At 37.2% G+C, this 17,806-nt stretch overlaps 1 protein-coding gene across 2 annotated transcripts in view; it reads left to right on the top strand.

Annotated features, from left to right (window-relative positions):
- The window catches only part of NUMA1 (nuclear mitotic apparatus protein 1), a 75,600-nt gene that overhangs the window by 2,366 nt on the left and 55,428 nt on the right, over positions 1-17,806 (top strand). The window contains exon 2 of one of the 2 annotated variants that reach the window (XM_090264820.1): positions 4,739-4,809. The exons of the other annotated variant lie outside the window; for it this stretch is intronic. The gene's annotated coding sequence lies outside the window, so the exon portion shown is untranslated. The remainder of the gene's footprint in view (positions 1-4,738; positions 4,810-17,806) is intronic. 2 annotated transcript variants of the gene reach the window in all.

The raw sequence follows: 17,806 nt of genomic DNA, 5'->3' as shown, positions 1-17,806 counted from the left end.
GTTTTGTCTTGTGGTTTTCAGTTCATTTTATGTTATAATAATTTTATTAAAAGATTATTGATTGATTGATTTTAGAAAGAGAGGGAAAGAGAAGGGAGGGGGAGAGAGAGAGAAACATTGGTATGTTGTTCCACTTATTTATGCATTCATTGTTTGATTAAATTTTATTTTTTAAAAATATTTTTTTATTTACTTTTAGAGCGAGGGGAAGGGAGGGAGAAAGAGAAAGAAACATCAATGTGCCAGAGATGCATTGATCGGTTGCCTCTCGCACGCCCCCAACCAGGGACCTGGCCTGCAACCCAGGCATGGGCCGTGACAGGAAATAGACCCGTGACCTTTCACTTTGTGGGACAATATTCAATCCACTGAGCTACGCCAGTCAGGGCTCTTTTTCTTCATTTTTTGAAAATTCTCACCCAAAGACATTTTTTTTCTTTTTTCTTTTTAAAAAGATTTTCATTCATTTCATCATTTCATCTCATTTCATTTCATTATTTTATTTCATTTCATTTATTTTTTTGCCCTGGCTGGTGTGGCTCAGTGGATTGAGTGCCAGCCTGTGAACCAAAAGGTCACCGGTTTGATTCCTAGTCACAACGCATGGAATTGAACTGGCGACCTTTGGTTCGCAGGCCAGTGCTCAGTCCACTGAGCCACCCTAGCCAGGGCAAAGCTATCACTAGTTGTACTGAAAGATCTAGCCATATCAGGCCAGAAAAAGAAATAAAAGGCATCCAAATTGTACAGGGAAAAATAGAATTATCTCTATTGGCAGATTATATGATCTTACATATAGAAAACTCTGAAGATTCCATTAAAAAATGTTAGAACTAATAAGTAAATTTAGAAAGTAGCAGGATACAATGTCAACACACAAAAGTCATTTCCATTTCTATATACTAGCAGTGAACTATCTGAAGATGAAAGTAACATGAACAATTCCATTTCCAATAGCATCAAAAAGGACAAAATAATTAGAAATTAACCAAAAAGCTGAAAGATTTATACAATGAAAATTCCAAAACATTGCTGAAAGAAATTAAAGAAGACATAAATAAATGGAAATACATTTCATGTTCATGGATTGGAAGCTGTATATTGTTAAGATGTCCATATTACCAAAAACAATCCATAGACTTGAACCAAAAACTATCAAAATCCTAGCAATACTTTTTGCAGAAGTAGAAAAACCCATCCTAAAATTTGTATGACATCTCAAGATACCCTAAATAGCCAACAGTCTAGAGAAAGATGGACAAAGCTAGAAGATTCACAATTCCTGATTTCAAAACTTACTTTAAAGTAGCAGCAATCAAAACAACGTGGTACTAATATAAAAACAGACATATTGATCAATGGAGGAGAATAGAGAGCCCAGAAATAAACCCTCTCAAATACAGTGATTGATTTTTGACAAGGGTCTCAAAACCTTCAGTGTGGAAAGGACAGTCTTCAATAAATAGTGCAGGGAAAACTGGTTGTTCATATGGAAAAGAATAAAGTTGGACCCTGATCTAACACATATACAAAAGTTTACTAAACTGGATCAAAGACCTAACTGTAAGACTTAAAACTATAAAACTCTTATAAGAAAACATATGACAAAAGTTTTATAACATTGGATTTGGTAATGATTTCTTGGGTATGATATTAAAGGCAGAGGCAGCAAAAGGAATAATAGACACTCTGGAGTTTATGAAAATTTTAAAAATATGCATCAAAATACACTACTAACAGGATAAGAAGGCAACATGCAGAGTAGGAGAAAATATTTGCAAATCATATATTTGATAAGGGGCTAATATCTAGAATATATAGGGAAGTTCTAAAACTTAACAATAAAAAGTCAAACAACCTAATTCAAAAGTGAGCAAGGACTCTACTAGACATTTCTCCAAGAAAGATACACAAATGGCCAATAAGCATATAAAAAGATCCTCAACGTCACTAATTAGAGAATTACAAATCAAAACTAAAATGATATATATCTCATACTCATTATGATAGTTACTAGGATGTAGAGAAATTGGAACCTTTGTGCACTGTTGGTGGGAATGTGAAATAAAATAGCCACTGTGGACAACAATATGATTGTTTCTCAAAAAATTAAAACTGGAATTACCTTATGATCCCACAGTCCCACTTCCAGGTATATACTGCACCACCGCCCCCCACCCCCCAAGAAACAAAACAAAACTGAAAGCAGAGTCTCAGATATTTGTATACCTATGTTCATAGCAGTATTATTTACATTAGCTAAAAGATACAAGCAACCTGTGTCTACCTGCTGATGAATAGATAAGCAAAATGTGGTACATATAACGAAATGTTATTTAGCCTTAAAAGGGAAAGAAATTCTGACACATGATACAACATGGATGAACCTTGAAGGCATTATGCTGAGTGAAATAAGCCAGTCTTAAAAGTACAAATAATGATTCCACTTATATAAGGTAATTAGAGTTACCTTAGAAACAGAAAGTAGAAAGCTGTTTTCCAGGAACTGGAGTGAGTGAGGAATGAGGAATTATTGTTAAATGGATATACAATTTCAACTTTACAAGATGAAAGGATTGATTGCCATGCATGGTGGTGATGGTTGCCCAATATTATGAAGGTACTTTATACCACTGAACTGTGAACTTAAAAATAATAATATGGTTATTTTATTATGTGTATTTTACCACAATAAAAAAGTTGAAAGTAAAAAAAAAGAAAAATAGATACAGAGCATTCCCATCACTCCCAAAAGTTTCCTCATGCCTCTTTACAGTACATCTTTCCTTCACCTAGGCCCCAGGAACCACTGTAGATTAATTTGCATTTTCTAGAATTTTATAAAAATCAAATCATACAGTGTGTACTTTTTTGTATCTGGTTTCTTTTATGTACTATAATGCATTTGAGATTTACCCATTTAGTTGCATATAATAGTAGGCGGAAGCAGCGTCAACAGCAGCAACAACAGCCATCTGCCTTCACCTGTAACAAGTGCGGCAGGGATTGTCACTCCCGAGTCGGACTGCACAGCCATTCTCGGCGGTGCAGATAGACTCTCAAGAAGCTACGCCATCGTCTCTCGAGACGGACGGCTGCCGATGAATAGTAACTTACTTTCTATTGCTAAGTAGTAGTCTGTTATGTGGCTATATCATACACTGGTGATGGACTTGGGTTGTTTCCAGTTTTTTGCTTTTGTGAATAAAGTTGCTGTGGGCATTCATGTGCAAAATTTTGAGAGGATAGATTTTCCTGTCTTTTTAGAGTGGAATGGCTGGGTCATATTGTAGGTGTATGTTTAACTTTTTAAGAAATTACCAGTTTTCCAAAGTGTTTGTACCATTTTATGTTCCCAGAGCATATAAGAGAGCTCTAGTTGCTTCATCTGTTTTTACCAACATACTTGGTATTGTCAGTCTTTTTAATTTTAACTTTTCTCATGGAGGTGTAGTACTCTCTCATTGTGGTTCTAATTTGCATTTTCCTGGTGCCTGATGATGTTAAACATCTTTTCATCTATTATTGGTCATTTGTTTCTCTTCTGGAGCAATGTTGTGTGTGCTTCTGTTGGGGACACAAGGCAATCACCAACCTGGGACCAAAATGTTTGTAATTTTCTTCTATTTGTAGATTTCCAGGACACAAGCTTAGTATAAATTTTAACTGCAAATTCATCTCATGTACACACCTATGGTTTTGAATTCCTAGATTTCTTCCTCCCATTTTGCTACGTAAGCAAGGCAAGATTCCTTATTTCCCTGTGGATAGATTATTTTCCCTAATCTATCTTGTTACTATAGGTGTCAGCCTTTATACAGAGATCTCAGTTGCTTTATGAGAACTCAAGATCTGTCTCCTGGACTATGAGCATTTCAAAAATACCTTACACTGCTAGAACAGCTGTGTCCTCAGCTCACTAATCCCGTTTTCAGCTTGGTTCTAGGTCCTGGGATTTCCCTTACTTTCTTATGAGTTCAGTTTAGCTATACGGTATATTAGGATCCAATAAGAAAAGAAACTGCTCGTAGCTATTTTTATAGCGTGAACTCAGTAAAGGGAGTTAATTTAAGCCCTGGTAGGAGAGCTGAAAAAGCAAAGAGTAAATCTTAAAGTAACTTTGTTATAATAACTGCATTAAGCAGCTACCTCATCCAGGACTGAAAAACTGAGGGAGGAAGATTGGGGTTATCAGAACCTAGAAGTCTGGAGGGATCTGGTGTTAACTCTACCCTGATTCCCTGAGGAGAGGGTGTTGCCTGGTGCTGCTGGTTTCTCAGGAGCTCACACAAGGGGCCTAGAGGAGCCAGGTTTGGTTGAACCCTGCCCAGCTGTGGTACTGGTGCCTCTGACAGGGCACAATGAAGCTGATCTGGGAGATTAGAAAGAAGCTGGCAGAAACCAACAGCTATTGTGAAGAGACAGCAAGTCCCAGGAAGTCCTTTGTAGCTTCCTCCTGCCTTCCATTTTCCCTTTAGCACCCCCTGTTGACAGAACCTAACCAGTGACCCGCTGGCAAAGGTGGAGTGGAGTTGGTGGAGTCCAAGCCCTAGTATCACAGAGCAGAGCCTAATTGGGTAGGTGTCGAGCTGAGAGGCAAAAACTTAACTGGCACAGACCAAAAGGATTTTTATTATATTTTCTAAACATTGTAGGCATATTTAGGAGGAAGATTTCCGGGTTATCTGGTCCTTTATATCAAGTCAGTAATAGCAATAGCTGACTTTTTCTTTTTCAGCATATGCGTATACTGTGAGCCAGTCACTGTTCTAAGCATTTTACATGAACTGCTTCTCAAAGCTCTGTGAGGTAAGTACTTTTATTGTCATATTGTCATCATTCCCTTTAATAGGCAAGGAAGTTAGTAATCTACCCAAAGCCATATACAATTTGTAAGAGGAGTTGGTGTTCTAATCCAAGCATTCTGGGTTCCATAACCCACATTCTTGAGGTCTTTATTATCCTCTTAAGTTCTTCCTGTGTCAAACCAAAATTTGTTTTCCTGTAGTTGCCTCTCACTAGTTCTAGTTTTGCCTTCTTGCAGGACATAGTTTTCCTTTTCATCTGCATGACAAGCTTGCCTATATATGAAAAAAAGTTTTCATGGTCTCCCTGCTTTAGACATCTATCGTTCTTTCCTTGCATTTGCCACAGTAAAACTTTCAGACTATTCACCAAGATTGTCATTCTTCCTCTGCATGTACTCTGACTTTGCTTTTCAAAGGTGGGGCACAGAGTTGTCTTCTGCTCATGTGACTTGAGCCTTGAGCAGCAAAATAAGCATTGATGTTGGGTGGCTCTGTCAGATTCATAGTTCATTGGGAATGTATAATATGTAGTAACAGCCTCTCCTCTACCTCCCACTGTAGATGCCCTTTTTCCCCTGAAAACCCACCTTTTGGTTTGATATGAACTGCTGTAGCAGGTCTCCACCATCCTGTGTTAGTTTGGTTGATTTCTTTTATTCTAAATGCAGGGATTTATATTTAGTCCTGTTAGGTTGTATCTTGTTGTTTTGGTACCATCAAGCCTGTTAAGATCTTTTTGCCAACATCAAATCTAAAAATATTGTATTTTCTCTCTTTTATAGTTTAGAGTTCCAAAGCTCAGCAAGCAGCTGTTTTCATTCTGTCTTTGGTAAAAATGCTGAACATGGTAGGCTTTAGAAGCAATCTCTATAGCTCTGACCCCAGTTGATGGAGGTTTAGGGGGAATAGCTTTCACTATTCCTTCTACTAATTTAGGGGAGGAGTTATCTGGAAAGGGCAGTGTCTTGGCTGTCAATGAGGGAGAGAGTCAAGGTTAAGGGGTGACCATTGGGCAGTCATTTGCTTTAATAAGAAACAACTTGGCAGAAGTAAAATGATCTGGTTGTAGAAGGGAGAGAGGGCATATTGCATGGCATGCTCCTGGGTTGAAGCCTCTGTTGGCAGCTGTGGAGGCTTCCTTTTCTGTCCTATTTAAGGGCCAGTTTCTTTGAAGCCAGTGAGGAAATGCCAGTGATTCAGCCTTGTAGCCCTTTTTTTTTTTTTTTTTGGCCTTACTGTAGCTGAGGACTGGCTTATTTGGAGAGGAGTAGAGAATGCATGTTTCAGACATATTTATTTGACCTCTTCCTGAGACTGGTCAGAGACACTTGTTGCACTAGCTGTCGAGTTTCTGGTACCCTGTGGCAAGGGGAGTATAATGTGACCCCAGCTCTTGGTCCTGTGTGTGGGCAGCAGCTGCACTCTGCCCTGTGAGTGGGCATTTGTTGAGTGACTGACTTCTGGATGGCCTCAGAGAGGGGGTGAGGCAATAATACTTGCCTGCTTTTCTACTTTTCCTGTGGTGTGACGACATAAGTTTGAGGGAAACCTCTTTTCCCTAAGAGTTTGTCACTGTACTTCTGATGAACTGTTGCAAAGTGGACTTTGTCCACTTGCTGACCTCCAAAGCCCAGTTTCCTTAGAGAGCAAATATGTAATGAGTGCCTATTATATCACTCACAGAGCTGAGTATATAGAGAAGTGTATAATAAGGATTTTCCTCTTCACCTCCTCACTAACTGTTCAAAACTACAGATACTTTATAGGAATAACATACAGTAATTTATTTATATACTCATATATTCAAACCTACTGATACTTTACAAAAATAACGCAACAAATACTTACATACTCTTCACCTAGATTCACCAGTTAATAACATTTTGTCATGTTTGCTCTCTATCTAGCCTTCATTTTATGAACCTTTTGATTGTTAGATGTAAACATCATGTTACTTCCTCCTAAACATTTTGGCAACTATTTTCTAAAAATCAAAGTATTTACTATATAACCACAATACAATTAGCACACAAGGAAATTTAACATTGATTCAATACATTCAATATGCAATACTTGTTCAGATTTCTCAAGTTTACCCAGTGATATTTTTCATAGATGTTTTTTCAATGCATCTTTTTGTTTTTAAGTTTTTTGTTTTTTTAAAGATTTTATTTTTATAGAGAGGGGAAGGGAGGGAAAAAGAGAGGGAGGGAAACATCAATGTGCGAGAGCAACATTGATTAGTTGCTTCTCGTATGCACCCTGACCAGAGACCGAACCCACAACACAGATATGTACCCTGACAGGGTATTGAATCTGCTGCCTTTAGCTTTGTGGGATGATGTTCAAACAGCTGAGCCACACTGGTCAGGGCTCAATTCAGCTTTGAGTGAAGGATCATATATGCATTTAGTTGTCAAGATTTTATCATGCCTATAGTCTTCTTTAACCTTGAACAATTCTTTAATCTCTTTTAATTTTAAATGCCTTTTTGCCTATGGTAGCATTGACATTCTTAAAACATTCAGGTTAGTTTTCTGCGGAATGACTCTTTAATTTGGATTTGTATGATTGCTTTCTCTTGATTAGATTCAGGTTAAACATTTTTGGTAGAATTAATTAGGTTAATAGTTGATTAGTGAAGCTAGGAAATACATGGAATCAGTATTCAGTTTTGCATTCAATTGTGTTGTCTAATCTGTAAACCCTATAGAAATTGAGAGAAGAGGGAACTCAGGCCTGGAGTAACTGGGGAGGAATTTGACAGGAAAATAGAATTTGATGTAGTTGGAATATGGTTAGATGGCTGCTGTTTGGGCTCCCCATCCCACTTTTAGGGTTGTATATCGTGAAAAGTGAATTTCCTCTTCAGAGTTTAGAGCTCTTTATTTTCCATGATGTTTGTACCATTTGGAAGCCTAAAAGTTTAGAGTTCTTACTTTGGCTTCAGACAGGCCTAGAGACTTCCTAGCATTTTGTCAGCTGTCTAACCTTGGGTAAATTTCCTCACTTGCAAGCTATAAAGAGTATTAGTAATTATTTTAAATGTGATTGTGATGCTCGCAGTGAAACATTACATAAATATTTAAAATATTAGAATGCCTTTGGGCAGGGACAGCACTCTGTAGTTCTGCCATGTATGCCACTGGAACATTAATTTCTGTTACCTGCGTAAGGTGTTTGAATTTATCACTGCTGGATAACTGAAGGCATGGAAATGGGAAAGGGCTTGGTTCATGCAGAGAGAAGTGGGAAGACTGGCTTGATTAGTTTAGAGTGTACACTGTGGAATAGTGGGAAATAAGTTGAATAAATGAGTTGAAGCCATATAATGAAGGACTTGGAAAATTAAGTCAAGAATTTAGATGTGATGCTTTAGGCAGAAGAAAACCATGGCAGGTTTTTTGTTAGGAGAAACACACTTGGAAATGAGAGTGGTATGGAGCCTTCTAAAGAAGGACCTTCCTGCTTCTTAGACCAGAATCCTAATAGGGCAGGGCCTTCTAATTGCTGACCAGGGGTGGGTGTGGTTTTGTCAGTCTTGCCACAGGAGGCCAGAATTTCTGCCCCAGTGGCTCTTCCTGCTTTGCCACTGACTCACCCCATTGACCTGGGCCGTGTGTCTTCCCTTCTGGTTGCTGTCTGATCTACAGAACGCTGGGGCCGCCCGGGATAATGTGAGGCTGAGCAGACCAACAGTGGGTGGAGTTGGGGAATGAACAAGCATTCCTGTCTCTGCCCCCTCCCTGGGTAAAGGCTAATTCTAAGCCAGACTGCCAGGAATCACTTTGTTCCAGGCCTGAGGAAGCTGTCCACCAGCAGGTAAGCCAAGATGGTTTTTGCCCTCTCTTACTTTCCTATTGGTCAGCTTTTTCTTGAACGGAAGCTCCATTTTTTGTTCTCTGTTCTAGGTTCTTCATAGTAACCTTTCAATTACTTGAAGCAAATGGGTTACTACAGGAGGTATACAGAGAGGTTTAGTAAACATATTCTTCTAGCTGTGGGAGGAATTTCCAGAGGCTTCACTGATACGCACTCTGAGGTAGATTACCCAGAATGCTTGTGAGCCAGACACTAACCAGTGGTTCATACCCATAAGGGCAACTGCAGAGCGGTTCTGGTTGTAAGCTATTGTTTCTCAGCTACTGGGTTTCAGAACCATTCTTGGTGTGTTTTAGTGCCCCAAGTGATCTCCTTTCCATTTGAGAGAAAGCAGTGAGGAACAGGGAATGGTTGGAGGTGGGTGGTGGGTGTATGCATAAGGATATGTTTGTAGATTATGCTGGGAGTCAGGGTGACTGGGTTTCTCATCCTGTTACTGACCAGCTGTGTGACCAGGGACAAATTGCTTAACCTCAGTAGACTAGAGTTTTCTCATATGTAAAAATGAACAGTTAGGATTATATGATCTAGAAAATTTCTTCCACAAGCAAAATTTATGAATATATAATCATATATTGCACATAGCTTGTCTCTTTCATTGTAATTGTGGGACATACAGTATTTATAAGTTTGTCTCCTTCAAAGTAGTTATGTTCTCCACCTTTACATTTATTCTGGCGATGTTGTCAGTGCTCAGAACATTTTTGGCTTCTAAGCCAACCTTTTGAATATTCTCAAAAGTAACAAATCTGCACTTTTATTTGGTGGATTCAATTTTTGGAAACAGCCAGAAAATATTGTGAGAGTCCAGCAAGGCAATACCTTTGGTGAGTGGGATATGACGATTTTTATGTTGGTCTCCCTTGCAGTAGACTTAAAAGGCAGTTCCCAAAGTACTGTTTAGTAAATATCAGGTTGGCCAAAAAGTTCATTTGTTTTTTCCGTAAGGTGGCTCTAATAGTGCTTAGTTATCTTTAAATTCATTCAAAACAATTTTGTTAGATTATACTGTGAGAGCTGTCATATCAGCGTGCATTAAAAAAAAAAAACATCAAAATTTGTGAATTTTTGTGTAGCCATTTTAATATTGAAGATGGAAGAAAATAAGCAACATTTTTGGCATATTATGCTTTATTATTTCAAGAAAGGTAAAAACGCAACTGAAACACAAAGAAACATTTGTGCAGTGTATGGAGAAGGTGCTATGATTGATCGAACGTGTCAAAAGTGGTTTGCGAAGTTTTGTGCTGGAGATTTCTTGCTGGACGATGCTCCACAATTGAGTAGACCAGTTGAAGTTGGTAGTGATCAAACTGAGACATTAATTGAGATGAATCAATGTTATTCTACATGGGAGATAGCCGACATACTAAAAATATCCAAATCAATAGTTATTGATGAAAATGAAAAATGTGGGGTTTTTTGTTTTGTTTTTTAAAAGATTTTATTTATTTATTTTTTAGAGGGAGGAGAAGGGAGGAAGAAAGAGGGAGAGAAACATTGTTGTGTAAGAGATACATTGATTGGTTGCCACTGGTACGCCCCCAACTGGGGACCTGGCCTGCAACCTGACTGGGAATTGAACCTGTGACCATTTGGTTCTCAGGCTGCCGCTCAGTCCATTGAGCCACACCAGCCAGGGCTATTTTTTTATTTTATGGAAAAAACCACACAGAATTTTTGGCCCCCCCAGTATTTCTAGCAATGATAATGTTGTTAGAATAACTAAATAACATCCTAAGGAGACTATTTTAATTACAGTTTTCATTTGATTTAATAATATTGGAAGTGTTTTAAGAGGTGTAAATCCGTTATTGTATACTCAGTGTGTATATGCTCCTTCTAGGATAAGGTGACTAGATAGTAGAGAAAATTAGCCTTTATCCTGGCAGTCCTTCCAAATCACAAGTGTGTTGAGGCCCCAAAAAGGGTTGGAACGTGTTGCTCTAGGACATTGTAGCTGAGGAGCCATTGAAGTCCCATCTCCAGAAAACTTACAACCTCAAGTTCTTAAGGCTGCAGCATGCCACATTCCATCATGGATGATTTCTAGGTGGCATGGCTGGAAGCAGATGGTTTGGTAGCTCCTATCTTTTGTAGGAGAAATGATTTATGTTACTTCATTGATTTTATTTATTTATTTAGTCAGAAGTTTAGGTTTGAAAAAGGGTGGGAATATGTGGAGCTGGTGTTACAGCAAAGAGGCTATCTTGAATGCATTTATTTATTTTTAGGAATAAAATATATATTATTTATTATACTGAAAAATTACGACCACTAATAATAATGCCTTTGGCTTAATCCTACTGAATTAAGAACATTAACAATAATTTGCATACAACAAATAGTTTCCTAAACGCAAGAGATGAATTAGTTTATATACAGATTTTAAATATATTGTGTATTTATGATTCAGAAGTGACCTTGAACATTTTTAAACAGCTCAAATGCATTTAAATTAGGCTAATTGTAGTACCCTGGAACTTGTTCCTGGAAATGGTGGTTTGTTGATAACTAGTCAGTAAAATAAGGTGTTAGGCAGCCTGGTCACAGATTCTTCTAAGTCACTGTGTGATCATTTGCAATTCTCTTCCTTGCTCTAGGCTTTGTTTTCATTGTTTTTATATTGAAAAAGTTATATACTAAGAGTTCTAGGTCTGAAAACAGGTAGGCCTAATGAGATTTGAGGTGGGAAGGTATCCATTTGTTCTAAGCTGCTTGACTATTAAACTAGGGGCAGGAGCGGAAATCCTTTTTAGCACCTAAATTATAATGACTACTTTCTACTTGCAGTCACAGCTGAGGGATCAAACATGAACTAGCTATTTAATGAGAAGCAGGCACTGGGAGCTTTCTCCTGAAAAACAATCACAGGACATGCTGGTCCTGAGAGAAGTTATTCCCTGAGAGGACCTATTGTTTGAAAGAGGTGGGGGTGAATTTCATCAAAATGGACAGTGTGGATATTGTGATTTAGAAGATTTAGAGACTTTGTTCTCTCCTGTTAATTTTAAGCCTTTCTTTAAACGGCATTCTCTTAATGATTGGTGCACTGGGATTCATTTAGAGAAAAAACCCTATGTAACCACAATTAGAAGTTAAATGCCCAAGAGCAGAGCCAGTTGTCCGAGAGACAAAGGGGCCTAATCAGATGCTTTTCAGTACTCAAATGCTACAGTGAACCCAGAGAAAGAATATGCTGCTTGTACAGCTTGCTAAACATTAGGCTGGGTGATCTGGGCTCCAAGCAGAGACGGAGGTGACCTATAGAATCCACACCTCTTAATCTCCCTATTTCTCTTCTTTCTCTCAGTGCCCTTTAGTTTTATTTAGGATTGTATAAACACAAGTCAGCTTGCCAGTGACATTTTGTGCATGACATTTTCTGCTGGTAACTCATGTTAGGGTATGTGGCTTTAAATTAAAGAAATTGTTCTCTTCAACAATTGACTTTACTGGCTACCTCACTGAAAGAATTCAATAGATTAGGTCCAGATAGCTCTAATTCAGTCAGGTAGCATTATTTAGCACCTACTGTGTACAAGACAAGTGCTGGAATGGAACTGATAGGTGAATAAGATGGTTTATGCTCTCTAGGAGTCTAGTCAAGTGAAACACGGATGCAGCTAGCATTGACCCAAAGAGAAATGAAATAAAGTGTGTAGAGGAACCAGCAAAATGGAAACATAGAGGAAAAACAACTGTTCCTGAATTGGGAACAAGCAGAGCTGAAGGGAGTAGGCGTTTGAGCCAGGTTATAAAGGGTGAATAGGAAGGAGTTCAGTAGGTTTAGAAGAAAGGGCATTTTGGAGGAGGTCACAGCATGGACAAAGGGACAGAGCCTGGAAAATGCCTGGCATGTTTGGGAAAAGTGTTCTTGAGGTAGAATATATTTTAGAGGAATGAGCTGGAGATAAAGCTGGAAAAGAAGTTTGATGTTTGTTCTTGAAGTAAGAACTTGAAGTATCATGCAAGGGATTTGGATTTTATTCTGCATGAAGTTAGCTATTGAGTGTTTCTGATGTAAGGAATAACATAACCCAATCAATCCATGTTACTTAGGTCTTGGTTTGTTTTTAAGTGTAAGGTCTTAGATTTCAAGGTGGAGAAGATGGTGGTCCTGGTTCTTTGAGTATAAAGTTTGTTAAGCATCTCATGTTTGGGCACTTGATTCCTCAGTTACATTTACTAAAGCAACCCCAAAAGCAAGAAGACAGAAAGTGGTCAACAGTATCCTTTTAGACTGAGTTTCCTCACCCCTCCAAAGATGAGCTTATATATTATGTACAGTATTTTTTTAAATTTTATTTTATTTATTGATTTTGGAGAGAGAGAGAAAAACTTATTTGTTGTTTCACTTATCTGTGTATTGGTTGACTCCTGTATATGCTTTGGGAATGGAACCCATAACCTTGACCTATCAGGACAATGTTCTAACTGACTGAACTACCTGACCAGGGCATGTACAGTCCTCTTGATAGTGTGTTGCTTGCTACTACTAATCTTTTGAGGATAAAATTTATCATAGGGGTACACTTCTGATTATACACTGGAAACCAAAAAATATTTTTGAACTGGATTGAAAAATAGTATACATTCATTGTAGGACATAGGAAAAATACAGAAAAGTATAAGCAAGAAGACTAAATCCACTGATAATCCAACTGTGTGGAGAAAATCGCTTATTCCCATTTTAGTATTTCATTTTAATATTTTGTGTACCTGTGCCTGTTTCTGTTTAGCATAGTGCAGATCATACATTAACTACAGTTTTGTATCCTGTATTTTTCCAATTTCCCATTGTCTTCATTATATAAATTCACATATTTATATTGTTGCCAAAACTCTAATGCCTACATAATAGTCTATCATACAGGATTTTTATAGTGCTTTCAGCTTTTTTCTATTTTAAACAATAATACTTTTATATAAATTATATATAACAAATAAGTCACCTGTAAATTCACCCTTTATCCTTATCCTACTCTGCATAGGTAATCATTATTTATTAATAGTATTATTAATTTCTAGTGTATCTTTGTATAAACATCATTATGCATATATTTTTGTCAGTATTTTTGGTTATTATGAAAGTCTGCAAGTGGATTACTGGGTCAAATGGTGTGAATTTTTTTCTTGATTATATATCATGTTACAGTTTAGAAAACATGAAAAATAAGGTTTTAAGGGAGAAAGTGAAAATGACCCATAATTCCACAACTCAGAAATAAACATTGCTTGGTATATTTCTTTTTAAAATATACATACAAACTTACACTCACAAATATGCAGGTGAGTATATCATACACACATTGGTATATATACTTTAAAAAATAAATTGGGTTCATACCATACTAAAGCTTTACATCCTGCTTTTAAATTCAACATTTCTTGAGTATTTTTCCGTGTCATTAAAATTATTTTTAAAAAGATCCTCACCCAAGGATATGCTCATTGATTTTAGAGAGAGAGAGAGAGAGAGACATCAATTTGAGAGAGAAACATTGATGTGAGAGAGAAGCTTCGATCTGTTGCGTCCCAACACGCCCTCACTGGGGATTGAACCCACTACCTTTTGGTGTATGGAACCACACTCCAATCAACTGAGCCACCTGGCCAGAGCATTAGTTAAAATATTTTTAATGACTGCATAAAATTTCATCATATGGCTATATCATAATTAATTTGCGTTATTGTTAGACACTTAGTTTTTCTCTTTATAACTATAAATCTATATATACCTTTGTTTATATTTTAGATTATTTTCTAAACTTTATTTCTATGAATGAAATTATTTATTCAGAGAACATGAACTTTGTTTTTTAGTAATCCCACTTTAAAAAATTTGGTAAAATATACATAACAGAACTTAACACTTTAATTATTTTTAAGTGTTGAATTTACAGTTTAAATTCACAGTTCAGTGGCATTAACTATGTTCACAATGTCATGTAATTAATCGTCATCACTATCCACTTCCAGGACATTTTCATCACCCCAACCAGAAACTCTACCCATTAAACAATAACTCCCATTCCTCTCCCTCAGTCCCTGGTACCCTCTATTCTCCTGCCTGTCTCTATGGATTTAGCCGTTCTAGGTACCTCATAAGTGGAATTATACAAATTTTGTTCTTTTGTATCTGTCTTATTGCACTTAAAGTGTTTGAATATGAACATGTTTTTAGATTCTTGATAATGTATTGCCAAATTTCTTTCCAGAGAACCACTTAAAGAATGCCTCCTTACTCGCATGAGAAAATGCACTGTTCTTTTTTTGATTATTAATTTCTCATTCAAAATTCTAAACTAAGTTAAGTTTCCCAGAGAGTGTGATAGCTTCTTTGGCATTATTGTATAAAATCAAAATTTAGAAGAGGATGGAAGGAGAAAGTGGTGAGAGTGGGAGTGTGTCTACCGGCATGAAGCCCTACTTACTAAAATGACCTTTGGAACTGAAAGGAAAAGGAGATGTTACCTTCAACTCCCCATTTATTAAATGGGGATGGTGGTACCTTCCCCCTTTGCCACACAGGAACTTAATGGCCCTAAAATTCCCATTAGAAACTACTTATTTTTATGGCAAGGATCCTCAGAAGGGTAGGATCTGGAGGGGAAAATTGGCTTTCCTTTCCCACAAAGGTCAGGGCCCTATCTCTTAGCAGTTCGTTAGACATGCTGGAAATGTTCTGCTACTTCCTAGTTAATCTTTGTCTAAAAAAAAGGGAAAGGGAGACACCTGTGTTTGTGTGTGTGTTGGGGAGGGAAGTTGTTTGGCAGTAGACATGGTGAGGCTTGCTTTAATTTCATATTGTAGTGTGTGAGTGGGAGCTACATTGTTCATCAAAGTTACTGAAGGACATTAGGAACCATTAATCTCATTAGTTGAAATTAAAGACACAAAGAAGGTGAATAGCTCATAGGAAACCCTGTAGAGTAGTGTCCCAACCCCAAAGTAGGGGGATGTCTTTTAACTTCATTAATTTGGGCTTTTTTCTTCAATATTACTTATCAGACCTATACTGCATATAATTTATTTAAAAATCAGCCATACTGTCTGACATAGCCATACTCTCCTCAATTAGACAGCAGTTAATCTCCATTGAGAAACTTTTCTTTAGTTGTTAAATGTTAGTTACTGTTTTATTTATACTCAGATAGTAAATATTTTAGGCTTTACAGGCCATGTAGTCACAACTACTCACCTCTGCCATTGGTGAACAAAAGTAGCTGTAGACAGTACATAAGTGAATGTGTGTGGATGTGTTCCTATAAAACTTGATTCTCAAAATATGGGAAAGCTGGCCCAAAAGCTATAGTTTGTTGACCCTTAGGTAGTGGGAAATACATTAGATAGTCAGAAGGCCTAGCATTCATGGGAAGTGGTTCAAAAGCTTAGCTTTGACATCTGCTGCTTACTAGCTGTCATCTTGGCATCTCCAAATCCTTATGTTTAAAATTAAAATGGTAATACTTTTAATAAAAATAAAAATAACCAATTACACATATGAATAGATATTTCATTTTTCTGGAAATCGGGAAAATGTAAATTAAAACAATAATATATTGTTTTCTATCTTTTATATTGATAAAATAAGAATAACCTCTGTTGTTGGAAGGGTGTAGAAACAGTAATTCTCATGCTCTGTTGGACTAAAATTGGTACACCCTTTGGTAATTTGGGAGTACCTATCAACACTTAACATGCACAGACTTCATAAATTCCAATTATTGGTATATATCTTAGAGAAATATTAGTTTCTATGTTAAAGGAGGTGTGTACCAGCATTATTGATAGAGCATTCTTTGTCATGACAAAAACGCTATGAACAACCTAAATGTTCAGACATAGCAAAATGGGAAAATAAAGTTGCGGCGTAGTCTTACTATGGCATTTTTCTTGAGCTTTTAAAAAGATGAGGAGTCCATTATATGCCGATATATAATTTCAAATAAATTTTTAAGTGAAGAGGGCAAGTTGCAGAACAAATTATACAGTACGATTATTGGTATGTAGACCATGCACACTCTGTTTCTCTCTATGTGTGTATATATGATACATTTGTGTATACATGCTTAGGAAAAGTCTGAAAAGTTATATAACAAATACATAACAGTGATTACCTCTGAGGAGGGGAGTACCTTTGATGAATGTTGGTTAAGGTTTGATGTATAGGGAGTTTTGCATTTTATTCTATATACTTCTGTATTATATTATTTCGTAACAATAATGTATTCTTTCTCCTTCCCACTTGTTTGGATGTCTGGTGGGCCTATCTCCACTTGACAGGGTCAGGAGTGTGACAAAGTAGAATTAATTCTGCAAGCCAGCTCTGCCCACATCAATTGAGTTGGAGCAGCTGCTGAGACCAGAACAAGGAGCACAACATGTATGGGGGTGGGTGGGTGAGCGATGTGTACAGATGGCAGGGAGAAGCAGCCAAGAGAGGCCAATTCTAATTTACCAACAGTAACTATCACATGTCATGTCTTTTTTTTTTTTTAATGAATTTATTTTCTCAGAGAGGGGAAGGGAGGGAGAAAGAGAGGGAGAGAAACATTGATGTGTGAGAGGAACATCCATTGGTTGCCTCTCACATGCCGCCAACTGGGAACCTGGCTGCAACCCAAGCATGTGCCCTGACTGGGAATCGAACAGGCAACTTTTTGGTTCATAGGCCCAGAGCTCATAAGCCCAGGGTTCAATCCACGGAGCCAAACCAGCCAGGGCCACATGTCATGTCTTAACATTCTCCAAATTGCTTTGCCCTCCATTCTCACACAGGACCTGGAGAATTCTGTGAGCAAGTGACACAGGGATAATGATAGGAAATGAAGCAATCAAGACATGGGACAACAAGGAAAGTATGTGTGTATAAATAGGTTTTTTTTTTTTTTAATTTTAGAAAGGAGCATGTATAAGGATATTTATTACAGCATTATTTGAAATGGTAACATTGAAAATAGTCATGTCCATCAATAGGAAAATATGTGAACACATTATGGTACATTCTTTATATGGACTGTTGTTATACAGTTTATTTTATTTATTTTTTTCATATGTAATGAGTTCGTGGGAAGTTTACTTTAAAATTATAAAGCACTAGATAGACATAT

The sequence above is a fragment of the Furipterus horrens genome, unplaced genomic scaffold (assembly GCF_987537825.1).
Source record: "Furipterus horrens unplaced genomic scaffold, mFurHor1.1.pri manual_scaffold_2, whole genome shotgun sequence".
In the NCBI taxonomy this organism is placed as follows: Eukaryota; Metazoa; Chordata; class Mammalia; order Chiroptera; family Furipteridae; genus Furipterus; species Furipterus horrens.
The sequence above is the reverse complement of the archived record's forward strand: the minus strand, read 5'-3'. Positions and strand labels throughout refer to the sequence as shown.